Raw genomic sequence first — 15,711 nt, forward strand, 5'->3', positions numbered from 1 at the left:
ATATTGCCCTTTATAAATGGAAGTATTGAGTATAAGAGTTGGAATGTAATGGTGAGGTTGTATAAGACATTGGTGAGACCGAATTTGGAGTATTGTGTGCAGTTTTGGTCATCTAATTACAGGAAGGATATTAATAAGGTTGAAAGAGTGCAGAGAAGGTTTACAAGGTTGTTGCCGTGACTTGAGAAACTGAGTTACAGAGAAAGATTGAATAGGTTAGGACTTTATTCCCTGGAGCGAAGCAGAATGAGGGGTGATTTTAATAGAGGTGTATAAAATTATGATGGGTATAGATAGAGTGAATGGAAGCAGGCTTTTTCCACTGAGGCCAGGTGAGAAAAAAAAAACAGAGGTCATGGGTTAAGGGTGAAGGAGGAAAAGTTTAAAGGGAACATGGGGGGGGGGAGCTTATTCACGCAGAGAGTGGTGGGAGTGTGGAATGAGCTGCCAGATGAAGTGGTGAATGCGGGCCCAATTTTGACATTTAAGAAAAACTTAGACAGGTATATGGATGAGAGGGCTTTGGAGGGATATCGCCCAGATGCTGGTCAGTGGGACTAGGCAGAAAAAATGGTTCGACACAGCCAAGAAGGGCCAAAAGGCCTGTTTCTATGCTGTAATGTTCTATTCGTCTATGGTACTATATGTAAAGTAATTGCATGCGTTCTCTAAAATATTGAAGGACGAAACTACAGCTATCACAATGGACGCCCTTTTCCTGTACAATGTGTATTTTCAAAAACAAAATAGGAATAGAAATACATCGAACAACGTGAATGCAAGGGTTATTCAGAAAAAATCAAAATGGGCGAGATTTACACTACAAATGGGGCTATAATTGTGGAGGAATTAAGGAAATAAACATTCTTGGTTTCATACAGGATCACTTCAAATATCAGGATCAGGAGATCATCTACTGCCATTGCCAATAGATTATGTGATGAATTTCGAGAGATCATAGATCCTCTACTGCCACGCAGTTCGTCCTGTAAAGTCAAGCGTTAAACATCTCAAAAATCACCCGAGCCGGAAGCTTTCTTCGGGGTTTTTAGTAAGAAAATTCTGTGAAACTGCAGAAAGTTAAGTAACATATATCAGATTTAATACAAAATGATCACGCGCCTGAATATGCGAATGTATCGATTATTACCACGATCAGCGTCCAATAAGGTAATACACACAGCAACATTCTATAGTTATGTCTTAGATTAGGCTGAACTCGTGGCGCACGTTAGCTTAATATCGATGAATGTTAAACAAATTACTTCCTTCTAAGTTCGTCTGCTAAAAGTTTGCCAATATTACAAAGCGTTAAGACTCATAAATGTAGCTCTTCCAAGGGATATAAGTGGTGGATGGAGGTGAAAGTCGTTCTACTGTGTTTGCTGCAAGTGGAAACCCAAATTAACCCGCGCAGCAAATGATTTGAAAAAAAGCTTACCAGCAGGAAGGGCTGTTTGTAGAAAACGAACTGCGTACAAAACGAACAGCGCATCTGGAGACAGAATAGGTCGCACCTGATATCCGTAATGGTAAACTTAACTTCTGAAACCAGAAGTCAAATGATAATTTCACTACGTCTTTGGCAAATGAATACACAATCTCGGAGATAGTTTTCAAGCAGTCTTACTGCAGTATTTAACCTCGATATCCTGGATGACATACCTGCTAGTCGTAATATCTGATGAACAGACTGGTGGCACAGTGCTCACACAGAATGTTGATTGAGTGAGGTTGCTCAGAGTTGAGGTGGACCTATTGAATAAGTTCTCCTTGTAGTCCCTGAGAGTCATGAAAGGGGCAGGGTTCTCTAAAGGAACTTTGAATTAGCAGAATATTGTGTTTGCGATGCAGTGCACATCATCTGCGTATACCTTTCATTGAACAACAAGGAGGATTCTAATCCTTGAGCGAACGCTGCAGGCCAGGCAGCATATATAGGAAGAAAAACTGTCGACGTTTCGGCCGAGAACCTCCGTCAGGACTGGCGAAGGGTCTCGGCCCGAAACGTCGACAGTGCTTCTTCCTATCGATGCTGCCTTGCATGCTGCGTTCCACCAGCATTTTGTGTGTGTTGCTTGAATTTCCAGCATCTGCAGGATTCTTCGTGTAACACTTGACCGATTGGTTTGCTCTGCACTAGGAGTTTAGTTACCAATGTTCCAACCACATCAAAAGCCCACTTTGGCTACCCCTATAATCTTCTCTTATATAGATGGGTACTGCTCTCAAAGGGATTGAAATGACTTGAACGCCCATTCTCCGGAGCATTAATCGTAAATGCGCTGTCAGTGGGCTGATACACATAATCGAGGCAGACGCCAGCAACTACAAATCGATCCAGGTCCAGCCGTTTGCAATGAGGTGCATCTGGACAACCGTTGCCCTGTTCAGTAACTTTAATGTGCAGATGGTATTTCTGCAAAGCAAAATGCGAATCTCCGCAGAAGCGTCAAATGGGGGAGAAATTGCTAGCTCTGTTCTTAAAATGTGAATAATTGCATGCAACTTCAGGAGTAGGGATTTCACCTCTGATGTTCTGAATATGGTCGGAGTAAATGCGAGCTGGCATTGGTATGCAGATTTTCCCTCCTATTGACTCCACACCAAATCCACCGGATCTGCTTCCAGTAACTTATGATTCTTCAAACATTTCCTCAGAGTATCAGGAAAGAAGCTAGATGTGACGGATGCCTAGCTGCCTTCCCACCGTACGCAGCTGCAGATCTGATAAAACTGGTTTTCCAAGGTGCTGGCCTAAATTTAGAGATCTATCCATTTCTAATTCTTTTCATGTGTCAATAGGGTCTTCACTCGGTTTTCTGGAGACAAGTGGTGTATATTGTTACTGCTTCTCAAGTTTTCCTTCGTATCCTCCCCAGATTTCCCATCGCTACAGTACTGTGCAAAAGTCTTGTGCTCCTATACATAGTTAGGGTATCTAAGAGGTTTCCATGACATCGTTGTAATTTAATGTATTGAGCTGCACTGTTGCCGCAATAAAATGACATATGTGAGTGCTGATAAACCTGATTCTGATGTGGGTCTCTGTTGTGGACTGATAGTGGGGCAGAAACGAACAGGTAGAGGGGAATCAGGGTTTGTAAAAGGGGAAGGGAGAGGGAAGTGGGCAGGAAGCACCTAAGAGACATCTTACAATGATCAATAACCTAATTGCTTGCAATCAAATAATCATGCCTTACTCCTTTTCTGCCACTTGCCTCAAACATCTACCGCGGCTCTGCACCCTTCCCATTCCCAAAATCTTTTGCTCCCATCAAATTCACATTAGACTTTTGTGCAGTACTGTATTTACCCAATCGCAGATGGAATATCTCGCTGGTATGGGAAAGATGACGTAAACGGTAGAAAAAGAATAGACCCCACACCAATGCATTGGAAAATTTACATCCTCCAGCGTCTCCTGGGCTTGGTCGAAATGAAAACGTTCGCACCCGTCTTTGTTTCGTGGCCTGGGACATATCGAACAGTTTACCAGGTACTTGTCGGGATGCAACACGTCAAGGTGATAGGTGTCTACACCTGTCACAACCACTTCCTGCAGTCCTACCTTCGACTGCTACAACCAATACGAAGGAGTCCTCAGAATCTGAGATTGTTTCACAGCCACGTATCTCAGAGTGACGCCACCCAGCCACCACCCCCCCCAACCCCCCGCCACGTCAGGAAAGACTATGCTATAAGCGTAAGGAATTTTCCACGACGATTAAATCTTTACGCCTGATTGGAACAATTTGAAATTTGCTGTGTTGTGAATGTGTATATAGTATTGGTATTATATACTGTTTTATTGTGGTATATCGTACTAAATAGTGTTACAATATGACAAGTGGAGCAGACACCGTGCGAGTGCTCCAGCGTAAAGATGTAATGCTTTCTCTCAATATGTTTGGGTGAAATAAGCTTCTGGTAAGTTTATTCTGCATTCTTCGTCACTTAGTCAATTTAGAATGACTGCAATAGCTGAGTTGTGTTCTTTGTGTGCGATGCGGGAACTTTGGAAGATCTCTAGTCTATAATCATACCTGTTACAGCTGCTCCAACAAGCAGCTCCCAAGAGAGCATGTTAGTAAACTGGATCTGCAGCTCCATGATCATCGATTATACAGAAAACTGAGAATGTTACTTTTAGGAAATATAGGGAAGTAGGCGTATCTGGGAGCAGGAGTCATGTACCTACGCTAATGTCAGGGTATGGAAAGGCAGTGCAGAGTATCCTTAAGACCATTACCCTCAATAATATGTGTACCACTCTGGAGCTGTTCACGGTGTAGAGCTACTAGGGGGAACACTTGCCAAAGTGTCTCAAGCACTGAATCTGGTACTGTGTCTCACCAGTGACGGGAGAAGAAGAGGACAGCGTAATGTTAGGAAATTCCACTGTTAGATCAGTAGTTCGAGATTCTGCGGAAGAGCATGCGACGCTCAGATTCATCCCATATGCCAGGGACAGCGACACTTCCGATGGGTTGCACGGCATGTTAAAGTGGCAAGGAAAGGAGCTGGAAGTCATCGTACATAAACACAACAACGACATTGGTAGGATAAAGGTTAAAGGTCCTGAAGAGAGAATTTAGGGGTTACATAGAGCACTGAAAAGCGTGGTCTGCAGGGTAGTAATCTTAGATTGCTGACTGTGCCACACACCGGCGAGAGTAAGAATTTGATAATTTGGGAGATGATTGCGTGGCTGAGCATTTGGCGCAGGGGGAAGACTCAAAAGTTCTGGATTATTGGAATCTCTTCCGTCGAAGATATGACCGAAACAAAAGGGACCGGTCATCTCAAACCGAGGAGGGCTAATATACATCCGTGCAAGTTTTCTAGGGTTATTGGGAAGGGTTTAAACCAAATTTCCATAGGGTTCCGGACCAGAATGATAGGGCTAAGGATGCACAGTTAGTGTACGATTAGAGGCTGACAGGAAGAACAGACAGATAATCGGGCAAAATTGTAGTCTCTGGGATGTGTTGCAGTGTCGCGAGGGAACGAAATCGGAAAGTGTGACGTGAGATCTTCGGTGGTGTGTATGCCGAGGAATTTAAATCTCCTCACCCTCTCCAGTTGCTTTGATATCAATATGGGTTAGCCGTTTCCATTCCTGCTGTAGTCCATATCCTGCACCTTTGTTTTTGCGACATTGTGGGAGAGGGAGTTTTATTTGACACCACTATATCAGGGTGATGACTTCTTCTCTGTAGGCTGCCTCGGTATTATTTGAGATAAGGTCTATCAATGTGATATAGTCAGCAAATATAGCTAGCAGATTGGAGCAGTGGGTAGCGACACATTCATGGCTATACAGAGAGTAAAGGGCCGGTTTAGGAGACATTGACGAGGGACTCCTTTGTTGTAGGTCAGAGGGGCAGACGTGAGTGAGCCCAGTCTTACCAACAGTCAGTGATCTGGCAGGTAATCCAGGACCCTGCTGCACACGGCACGGTGACGGCCGAGGGCTCTGAGCCTCTTGTCGGGACTGAAGGGTACTATGTTGTTGAATGCTGAACTGTAGTATAACAATAGCATTCTCACATGCATCCTTCTCCAGGTGTGGATGGGCGGTGTTTAGAGCTGTGTCTATTGCGTCATCTATTGATCGGATGTGTCGGTTGGTGAATTGCAGAGGGTCCAGTGTGGCTGGTAGCATGCTGCAGATGTAGTCCTTGACCAGCTCTCAAAGTATTTGCTTATTAATGAGGTGAGTGCGACAGTAGCCCAGTTACTTTTACCTTGGTATTCTGCGGTCCATGAACAATGTTTGATATTTTCAGGCAGGAGGGCACGCTACACTGAGGGAGGGCAAGAATAAAAAATAAATGTCAGTAAACACATTGCCAGTTGTGCTGCGCATATCCTGAGTACCTGCCCGGGGATGCCGTCCGGCCCCGAAGCCTTCTACTGTCCATTCATTTGAAACACCTGCGTACTACAACCTCAGAGGTGACCAAAGCGAAGGTCGCTTCAGTGTCTCTCCTCCGGAGCTCAGTGTGGCGACATCGAAACAAGCGTAAAATATACTTAGTTCATTTGGGAGAGAGTTAGCGACGTTAGCAGCAACACTGTGCTTAGTTTTGAAGTCTGCAATGGTATGTAGACCTTGCCATAAGCTGTGTGTTTTGTTGACGGAGAGTTGTATCTGGATCTTGTCTCTATATTGGCGTTTCGCTGCCTTTATGACTTTCCGTAGATCATGGGGCTGCATTTCTTGAGTTCCTATTGGTTACCGGCGTAAGGTCTGTTTCGCGCGGTAAATGCAGCACGCATGCATCTGTTGATCCAGAGTTTCTGGTTTCGATGGACCCTGACTGATTTCTCTGTGATAACGTCCACGATACACTTTCGGACGAAGCTCGTAAAGTCAGACTCATCTTCATTACGAAAGATATTCCAGTTGACGTCATCAAAGTAGCCCTGTAGCATGAAGACCGATTGGTCGGGCCAACAGTAGAAGCTTTTATAACCGTCGATTGTTTCAGCATCTGCCTGTACATGAGCAGAAGCAAGATCGAGGAGTGAACCGTCTCCCCAAACAGCGGACGTGGGAGAGCGGAATATAGGAGCAGAATTGGGCCAAACGAGCCATCGAGTCTGCTCCACCATGTCATCATGGCTGCTCCAATTTTCCTCTCCGCTCGAATCTCCTGCCTTCTCCCTATATCTCTTCAGGCCCCACCAATCAAGAATCAATAAACCTCTGCCTTAAATCTACTTGAATACGTGGCATCCACAGGTGCCTGTGGCAAAGATTTCCACAGAAATACGACTCTGATGAACGAATTTCCTCATCTAAAAAGACGTCCGTCTATGCTGAGAATGTGTCCTCAGGTCCCAGACTCTCCCACCATAGGGAACATCCTTTGCACATCCACGCTAACAAGGTCTTTCACCATTCGATAGGTTTCAATGTGGTCACCACCATTTATCTAAATTCTAGAAAGTGTAGCCAAGAGCAATAAAAACAGTCTCCAGGATTGAATGTTTTTTCATATCAGGACTTTAAACATTTAACATTTAACTTTCAACTGTTTAGCATTTTTGTGAACCTACTTGGAACCCTCTCCAGTTTCAGCACATCCTTTCTATAATTAGGGATCCAAATAGTGCAATATAAAGTCTCAACATTAGTTCCTTGCTTTTATATTCTAGTCCACCTCAAATCAATGTTAACATTGAATTTGCTTTTCGACCACAAACTGAAACCTGTACACTAAACTTTAGAGAATCTTGCACAAACAGAACACAAACAAATTCTTACAGCCAAATCAGAAATGGAAGGAGTTGATGAATATCACATTCCTGCTTATCAATATTTTGAGGATCTTACCCGGTCGAAACATAGCAAAGCAGCTAGAAGGAAGGCATCATAGCGGCTTTATCTCATTAGGAGCTTGATTAGATTTGGTTTTCAACTACCACTCCCTAAATCTTCTACAGAAGTACAGTGGAATTTTTTCTGAATGTCTGCATTGCCGAATGGTATTGGCTGAGGAGGAGGGTTACTTGCTACTGCATCGGATCAAAGTAAGTAGCTCCAGCATTCACACAAGCCTCCATAGTCTCAAAAAACATCTTCAAGGAACAGCGCTTTAGAAAGGTGGCGTCGATTATAAAGGACCACAGACAGGCCCTCGTCTCATTGTTACCATTAAGAAGGAGGTACAGAAGCCAAAAAGCACACACTCAGCAATTTAAAACAGCTTCTTCCGCTCTTCCATCCGATTTCTGAATGGACAGTGTAACAACGAACAGTACATCACTACTTTTTCCTTATTTCTCTTTTTGCACTGCACTACATATATTAAATTATATTGACTCTCTCTCTCTCTCTCTCTCTCTCTCTCACACACACACACACACACACACACACACACACGCACACACACACACACACACACACACACACACACACACACACACACACACACACACACACACACACACACACACACACACACACACACACACACACACACAAAACACACACACACTTAGTGTCATTCCTTTCTTTTAATATTTCCATGCATTTCATTCTACTGTTGCCACAAAGAAAAACAAGTTTCACAACTTATGCCGCTGATAACCTGATTCAGATTCTGAGTGTGACTCTGTGTTGGGACCACGTCATTTTACTTTATATTACTTGTTCAGAGGGGGTTCACAGAGCTGATTCTGGTATTTAAAGGCTGATCTTCTAAGTAGTGTTTAATGGCGCTGGGCCTGTTTGCACCGGAGTTCAAAAGAATGAGAGGGAAGGCCTCATCTTTGGAACCTCATGAATCCTGAAAGGCCTTGGTAGAGTGGATGTTGAACGGATGATTCGATGGTTAGGGGTTCTAAAACCGGAGGATACAGACACGGAAAAGAGGGGTTCTCATTTACAACGGAAACAAGGATAAATTTCCTCAGCCTGAGAGTGGTTAATCTCTGGAATTCTTTGTCACAGACGGTTGCGGAGGCCAAGGATTGGGTATACAGTGACATGCTAAAGTTTGGGCATCCCTGGTCAAAGTTTCTGTTACTGTGAAAAGCTAAGCGAGTAATAGATGACCTGATTTCCAAAAGGGATAAAGTAAAGATGACACATTTCTTTAATATTTTAAGCAAGATTAACATTTATATCTATCTTTCACAGTTTCAAAATAGCAAAAAAGGAAAAGGGCCCGAAACAAAGGTTTGGGCACCTTTGCATGGTCAGTATTTAGTAACACCCCTTTTGGCAGGTATCACAGCTTGTAAACGCTTTCTGTAGCCAGCTATGTGTCTTTCAATTCTTGCTTGAGGGATTTTCGCTTATTCTTCCTTGCAAAAGGCTTCTAGTTCTGCAAGATTCTTGGGCCGTCTTGCATACACTGCTCTTTTGAGGTCTATCCACAGCTTTTCGATACTGTTTAGGTCGGGGGACTGTGAGGGCCATAGCAAATCCTTCAGCGTGCGCTTCTTGAGGTCGTCCATTGTAAATTTGGAATCATTATCCTGTCGTAGAAGCCATCCCAGCTTTTCATCTCCAGCTTTTTTACAGACGGCATGATGTTTGCTTCCAGAATTTGCTGGTATTTAATTGAATTCATTCTCCCCTCTACCTGTGAAATGTTCACAGTGCCACTGTCTGCAAAACAAGCCCAAAGCATGATCGATCCACCTGCGTCCTTAACAGTTGGAAAGGTGTTCCTTTCATGAAATTATGCACCTTTTTTTCTCCAAACACACTTCTGCTCATTGCGGCCAAAAAGTTCTATTTTATATTCATCAGTCCACAGGACTTGTTTCCAAAAAGCATCAGGCTTGTTTAGATGTTCCTTTGCAAACTTCGGATGCTGAATTTTGTGGTGAGGCCAAAGGAAATATTTTCTTCCAATGACACTTCCATGAAGGTCATATTTGTGCAGGTGGCTTTGCAGAGTAGATCAGTGCACCACCACTCCAGAGTCTGCTAAATCTGCTAAATTTTTATTTTCCTTTCTAGCAATTCTACGAGCAGTTCTCTCGGAAAGGTTTCTTGGTGTTCCTGACCTCAACATGACCTCCACCATTCCTGTTAATTGCCATTTCTTAATAACATTACGAACTGAGGAAACAGCTAGCTGAAAATTCTTTGTTATCTTCTAATAGCTTTTTTCCTGCTTTGTGGGCAGCTGCTGATTGTTGGGACAATGTTTGAGGAGCCAGGCTATACATAAAGGTTTGAAATTCGCATCCCCTGCCCTTTACTAACAATGACTGTGAACAAGCCATAGCCCTAACAAGCTAATTAAGGTCTGAGACCTTGGTAAAACTTACCTGAGAGCTCAAATCGCTTGGGGTGCCCAAACTTTTGCATGGTGTTCCTTTCCTTTTTTCACTCTAAAATTGTACAAAACAAAAATTATACACTAACATTGTTTATAATACTAAAAAGAATGTTTCATCTTTAACTTCGTGACTTCTAGCAATCAGTTCATCTTCTACTAACTTAACTATTCACAGTAACAGAAATTTTGACCAGGTGTGCCCAAACTTATGCATGCCGCTGTATTTAAGGCAGAGTTTAATAGATTATGTGACATTTTATCAGATGTCCATGGAAATAGCATCCACTTCCTTACCTGCATCGGTTAATTTCGCCATCTCATCAAAGCACACAATCGTTTGTAAGAAATGAACTTGCCAGGCGCGAACACAATGACTCACGGTAATCAGTCCACTTTTTAATAGTACTATCTCTGAGTTGTCCATATCTTTACTACCACTCACGAGAGTCTGAACGGCCTAGAATTTGTAGGATCCTCTATAATTCCCTTCTAGAATAAAGGAATATAATTCGTGTTCTCCTCTCTTTGCGGAACTCGCCTTTCACTGAGGAGTGAGGACTTTTAGTGAGGAGGGGGACAGCTTCCTCAAGCTGCATCGATCTTCTCGCTTTCAATAACCTGGCATGTACTGTGTCCTACCAGGACCTGGGAACTTATCCACGTTGATGTTATTCAGAAAAGCCAGCTCTCCTCCTTCCTGATCTCAAAATGCGAGAGCACATTAGTATGGCCTGCACTAATTTCACTACACTCCATTTTCCTTGTCTTTGGTGAATTCTGAAAGGAAGTATGTATTTAGTACCATGCCTACGTCCGATGACTGCAAGAATAATTGTCAGTTATATGCAAGTCTCGTGTCTTAATTTTAATGTATTCCTTGTAATCCTGTTGGCAAGGACATTTCAGGGTCCTCTTAAGTTATCCTAATAACCTTCTTGAGTTGTTTCCTATTATCTCAACATTCTTCAGGTATTTTGTGTAATTTTATCATTCTGATCCATAACATGCGCCTATTTCCTTCCTTTTGAAATAAGGATATATATCCACTTGTTACCTAAAGTTCCAATACCTGTCTGAGCTTGTCTCATCTTCACTGAAGACTGCAGTCCTGCGCTCTGATCAGCTGGCCTTGAAGTATTGTGTGTATACTTGTCCGGAAGCAACTACTCACAATTAAATCTCTTCATTTATTGTACAGCAATATCGTTACGTCCCACGAGTATCATTCTACTTTCTCAAAATTTAAGCATACTTATCACTTTTAAAATGACTATTCCTAGAACCCTTCAACTGAATGTAGCTCAGCTATCCAATCAATGCATCGTGCATTCCCTCAAGTATTTCAAATAAACACGTGAAGTTTCAATAATCCCCTTTCAACGAAGTTAGTCTCTCTCAACGAAAGCACTTGCACTAAGAAATCTTTAAGTTTCAGTTCATATTGAAGAATGTAATGTCATCTACCGTAACAATTCTGCTGCTTTTCTGTCATTAAATAGCTTCAGTACATACATATCTATTTCTCATCTCCAGGTTACCAAAGCATATACCGGCATCAATAAAAACTCGAGGTCCAAATTATTCCCACTAAGGCTGGAAATGAAATTCCGACATCAGAACAGCAGCAGCAATCAGCAACAATGTAAACGGAAAACAGGAGGATCTCAGCCGATACTTGAATATCTGTGGAAACAACCGATGTACTGAAGAATATAATGTCATCTACTGTAATAAAGCTGTTGTTTTTCTGTCATTTTCTGTTTTTTGAGTCACTGCGACATGGCTCAGAGGGACTGTTTTCCACGACAAGGCAACACGAGGCTGGTGCAACAGAATTTGATCAGTAGTTGATCAGTGGACGAGGGGATCTGTTAAGGAGAAGATAATGGAGGGTAAAATCTAATAAGGGGAACACATGGAATGTATCAGGAAAGAGCGATGATAAATGGGTATACAGATGAATGTATGGGGGAGGAGAGTTCTGAGGATAAATGATTACTGGAAATTAGGAAATTCAGTGTTCAGAGGATGCGATGTAGGCGGAATAAGGCATTAGTTTTCATATTTTGGAATTTTCTCTCTGCAGCAATAACCAAGTTCGAGGACAAAAAGTCCGGTGCTGGACTTGGAAAGTAAGTTAATCGGACATGCAAGGGTGAGACCCAGATGACATTTGATGGCAGGTACCAGTAAACCATAAAACCATAAGACATTGGAGCAGAGTTAGGCCATTCAGCCCATCAAGTCAGCTCCGCTATTCCATCAAGGATGATCACAGATCCTCTACAACCTCTTACACCTGTTTTCTCTGCATATTCCTTGACGACCGGACCGAAAAGGAAACATTCAACTGACGATTTACTGTAAATATACCCACTGCTTCCACGGCAGTTTGTGGCAGAGCATTCCATACATTCACCACTATCTGGCTGAAATATAAATTCCTCCTTACCTCTGTTGTAATAATTCGACGCTCAGTTTTGAGGCTGTGCCTTCTAGTGTTGGATTCCTCCAACATAAGAAACAAGTTCTCCGTATCCACCCTATCTAGTCCTCACATTTTAGTAGGATTCAATTAGATTTCTGGGCATTCTTCTAAATTACAGTAATTACAGGCCCAAAGCTGCCAAGTGCTCCTCATATGTTAACCACTTAATTCCCGGAATCATCCTGGTGAATCTCCTTTGCATGTTCTCCGATGACAACACATCCTTTCTGTGATATACAGCTAAAAACACTTTTTAATACTCCTGACTAGTGTCTTATAAAGTCTCAGCATTATTTTCCTGCTTTCATATTCTACTCTCTTGAAATATATGGCAGAATTACATTTGCCTTCTTTACCAATGAATCAACATTTAAATTAACCTTCTGGCAGTTTTGCATGAGGACTCCCAACTGCAGCGTACCTCCGATATTTTAACTATTTTCCCATTTAGATAGTTCCTTTTTATCAAAATTGATTATCATACATTTCTAAACGCTGTATTCTATCTGCCAACTTTTTGCCCTTTCTTCTAATTTGTCTAAGTACAGCTGCAATTGCATCGTTTCCACAACACTACCTACCCTTCCACCTAGGCAAAGTACCCATTACGTTCATCTGTCATTGCTTTGTCCCTCATTAGGATAATTTTCCAGTGTTCCAAAATCAATTTTCTCTTTCTTTACTGTGTATGCAACTGAAAAGCTTTGTTATCCTGCTTTATATTTTTGGCTACATTTACCTCATATTTCTCCACTTCCCTTTTTTATTGTAGTTTAGTTGCCTTTGCTTAGATTTTAAAAGCTTCGCAATAATCCAAATTCCTACACTTTGCTTCCTTATATGCCCTTTCCGTGGCTTTATGCAGTCCTCAACTCTTCTTGTCAGCTTCGATTGCCTAGTCTTGCCATTTCCGAACTTCTTTTTCTATGGAACATATCTATCCTGAGTCTTGTGAACTATTCAAACAAATTTCAGTCATCTCTGCTCTGTCATCATCCCCTTCAGTACCCTCCTCCAATCCATCTGCTCAAGCTCCTCTCTCATATTTCTGTAATTCCCTTGATTCTATTGTGACATTGATACATGTAACTTCAGCTTCTCCCACTCAAATTGCAGAATGAATTCAGGCATATTATGATCACGAGTACAATCGTATTCAATCACATATACGGTTTCCTCGCAAAACCATCGTCTAATCTCACCTTACTTTATTTACTGTTAGAGAGCCCACATGTGGGAATGGTGGCAAGTGATTCAACCAACAACCTATTAAGCCCCTGGGTAGTAATGCAGAGGGACTTTAAGCGAAGTGTTTTAAATCTACGTTGGCAATAGTGAAAGTGGTTTTGGACACGGAGTGCATGTGTGAAGTGAATGGGGAAGTTATATACTTGTAACCCATGTTGTTGTTACAGTGGAATGCAGAAAGGTGAAAACGGAGGGTTTGAGGTGGTATGGTCGTGTTGGAGGTACTGGAAGTAATAACAGATTCTGTATACGATGCAGTGGCCGGTATTCAAAAATAAAAACACAAGGAAAATCGATTAGGGGTTAAGGGAGGAGACAGTAAAACGCCTGTGTCGGGTCTGGCATGTACAACAAAAAGAGAAAAGCTTATCCTTGGAAGAAACAATACTTATGGAGTCCAGATCCACAGAGGATGAACCTTTTATTTCGAATTGCCTTGTGGCACCAAAAGCAGGTTTGTCATCTGGAAAGCGTTACCTTCTTTTTTGCTTCCAGCGCAATTATTTAGTTTTATTCTCTCAACTACCGCCTCTTCCGTTGATTTAAAACACGACCCGTCATTTCTGATCGGCTATAAAAATTGAACTTGCTTCTCTGATCGCCAGTGTTGCCTGGACTGTTGTTGAAACATATTGCATTAGCTTTGGCAGCAAATTTAGAGCAGTTGCCGATTTTCTTTTCTTACATTTCAATATCTTCACCACTTCGGAAATCTACCCATCCACAAACTATCTATTAAGCAAATATACCACGTTTTCTCCAGAGTATTTTCACAGCTAATCTACACGGCCTACAACTTGCTTATGCTAAAAGCATTCACCGCTTCTCAGCATTACCTTTTCCCAAATCATAAACGGAAAGCAAAGCAGCCAAAAGGGGACGGAGCTTGATAAAAAATTCTTGACTTCGCAGATTCACCATTTATAGAACAGTGGAACAACACCTTTTCATACTGATTGTTGATGAGCACTAATCATCTACGTGGTTCTGAATGCTTCTAGTGAAAAAAGTCAATCTTTTTTTTGGAGTTCATGATTGTCGATTTTTTAACTGAAATATTTGAACACTTCATGCTAACTGCTCTGAAATTGTAAATTCATAATTTGTTGATCGGACGAATGGAATAAGATTGTAACTTCATAGTGAATGTTTGAAATGCCAGTTGTTTGAGATATTTCTTTAAATTTGTCCTAGAATATAAAACATTAATATTGTGAATTATGCTATTCTGTTTTCGAGAATGAAGAAGAGTATAATTTTTCAGTTGTGGTTCAGCCGTTTAAAATAATCCATACGTACTTTATTCATTGTTTTAATATAGTTAATCAAATGTTAGGAGCGATTTCTGCGGTAAGGTTAACAGAACTGCAAATGATCTACAATTTACAAGTTATTAATATAAGTCAGATTAAAAGATGTTATTCGATTGCACGGTCAATTTTCTGGAGATCCTTACAAAATATTTATCAAATGGGATTGATAAACGTTGCTGTTGGTGAATACATTGTCCATTTGTTATCTAAGATTATTGAAAATAAGTCCTGAAAAATGCAATGGGATATCTAAACAAATTCATTACTTCTTCCCTAAATTTGGCTTGGGATACTGCATAAATAAATGTATTCGTGCAAGCATTTAAGCTCCTCAGCATATAACCAGATTTTTCAGCAATTGTGAAGGAATCGTCATAATTTGTTGTTAACAACTGATCACCTGTAAATGGTACAGCGAGAAAGCAGACAAAAACTACCATCCACAGGATTATAAAACTGCCGGTTATTGCGAGCAATAAAATTATAGATTTCCTTCGATGTTCAATTTCAGGATCGGATTCTCCAATCATATTCTTCTGTTGTCGAAGTCTTTGTCTCATACGATTTGCCACTAAAATATGTCTAATGGTCAGGGTATTAAAAAGCAGAATCAAAACAAAAGGTGCAAATGGGTTCAATATCATTTCCAACCAAAGAAGTGCCATCCATACAGGTGATGTATAACAGCTTGCTTTTATAGAACAGAACCAGGGCACGTTGTCAATTATTTCTCGTGGTTCATATATAAAGTAAGTCCGTACATTCTCTAAAAAGCTCAAGGAGCATACTACAGGTATCACAATAGATGCAGTTTTTTCTGTTGAATATCTAATGCGGAAACGTTGATAGCAAA

This window comes from Hemitrygon akajei, chromosome 2, assembly GCF_048418815.1.
Source record: "Hemitrygon akajei chromosome 2, sHemAka1.3, whole genome shotgun sequence".
Classification (NCBI taxonomy): Eukaryota; Metazoa; Chordata; class Chondrichthyes; order Myliobatiformes; family Dasyatidae; genus Hemitrygon; species Hemitrygon akajei.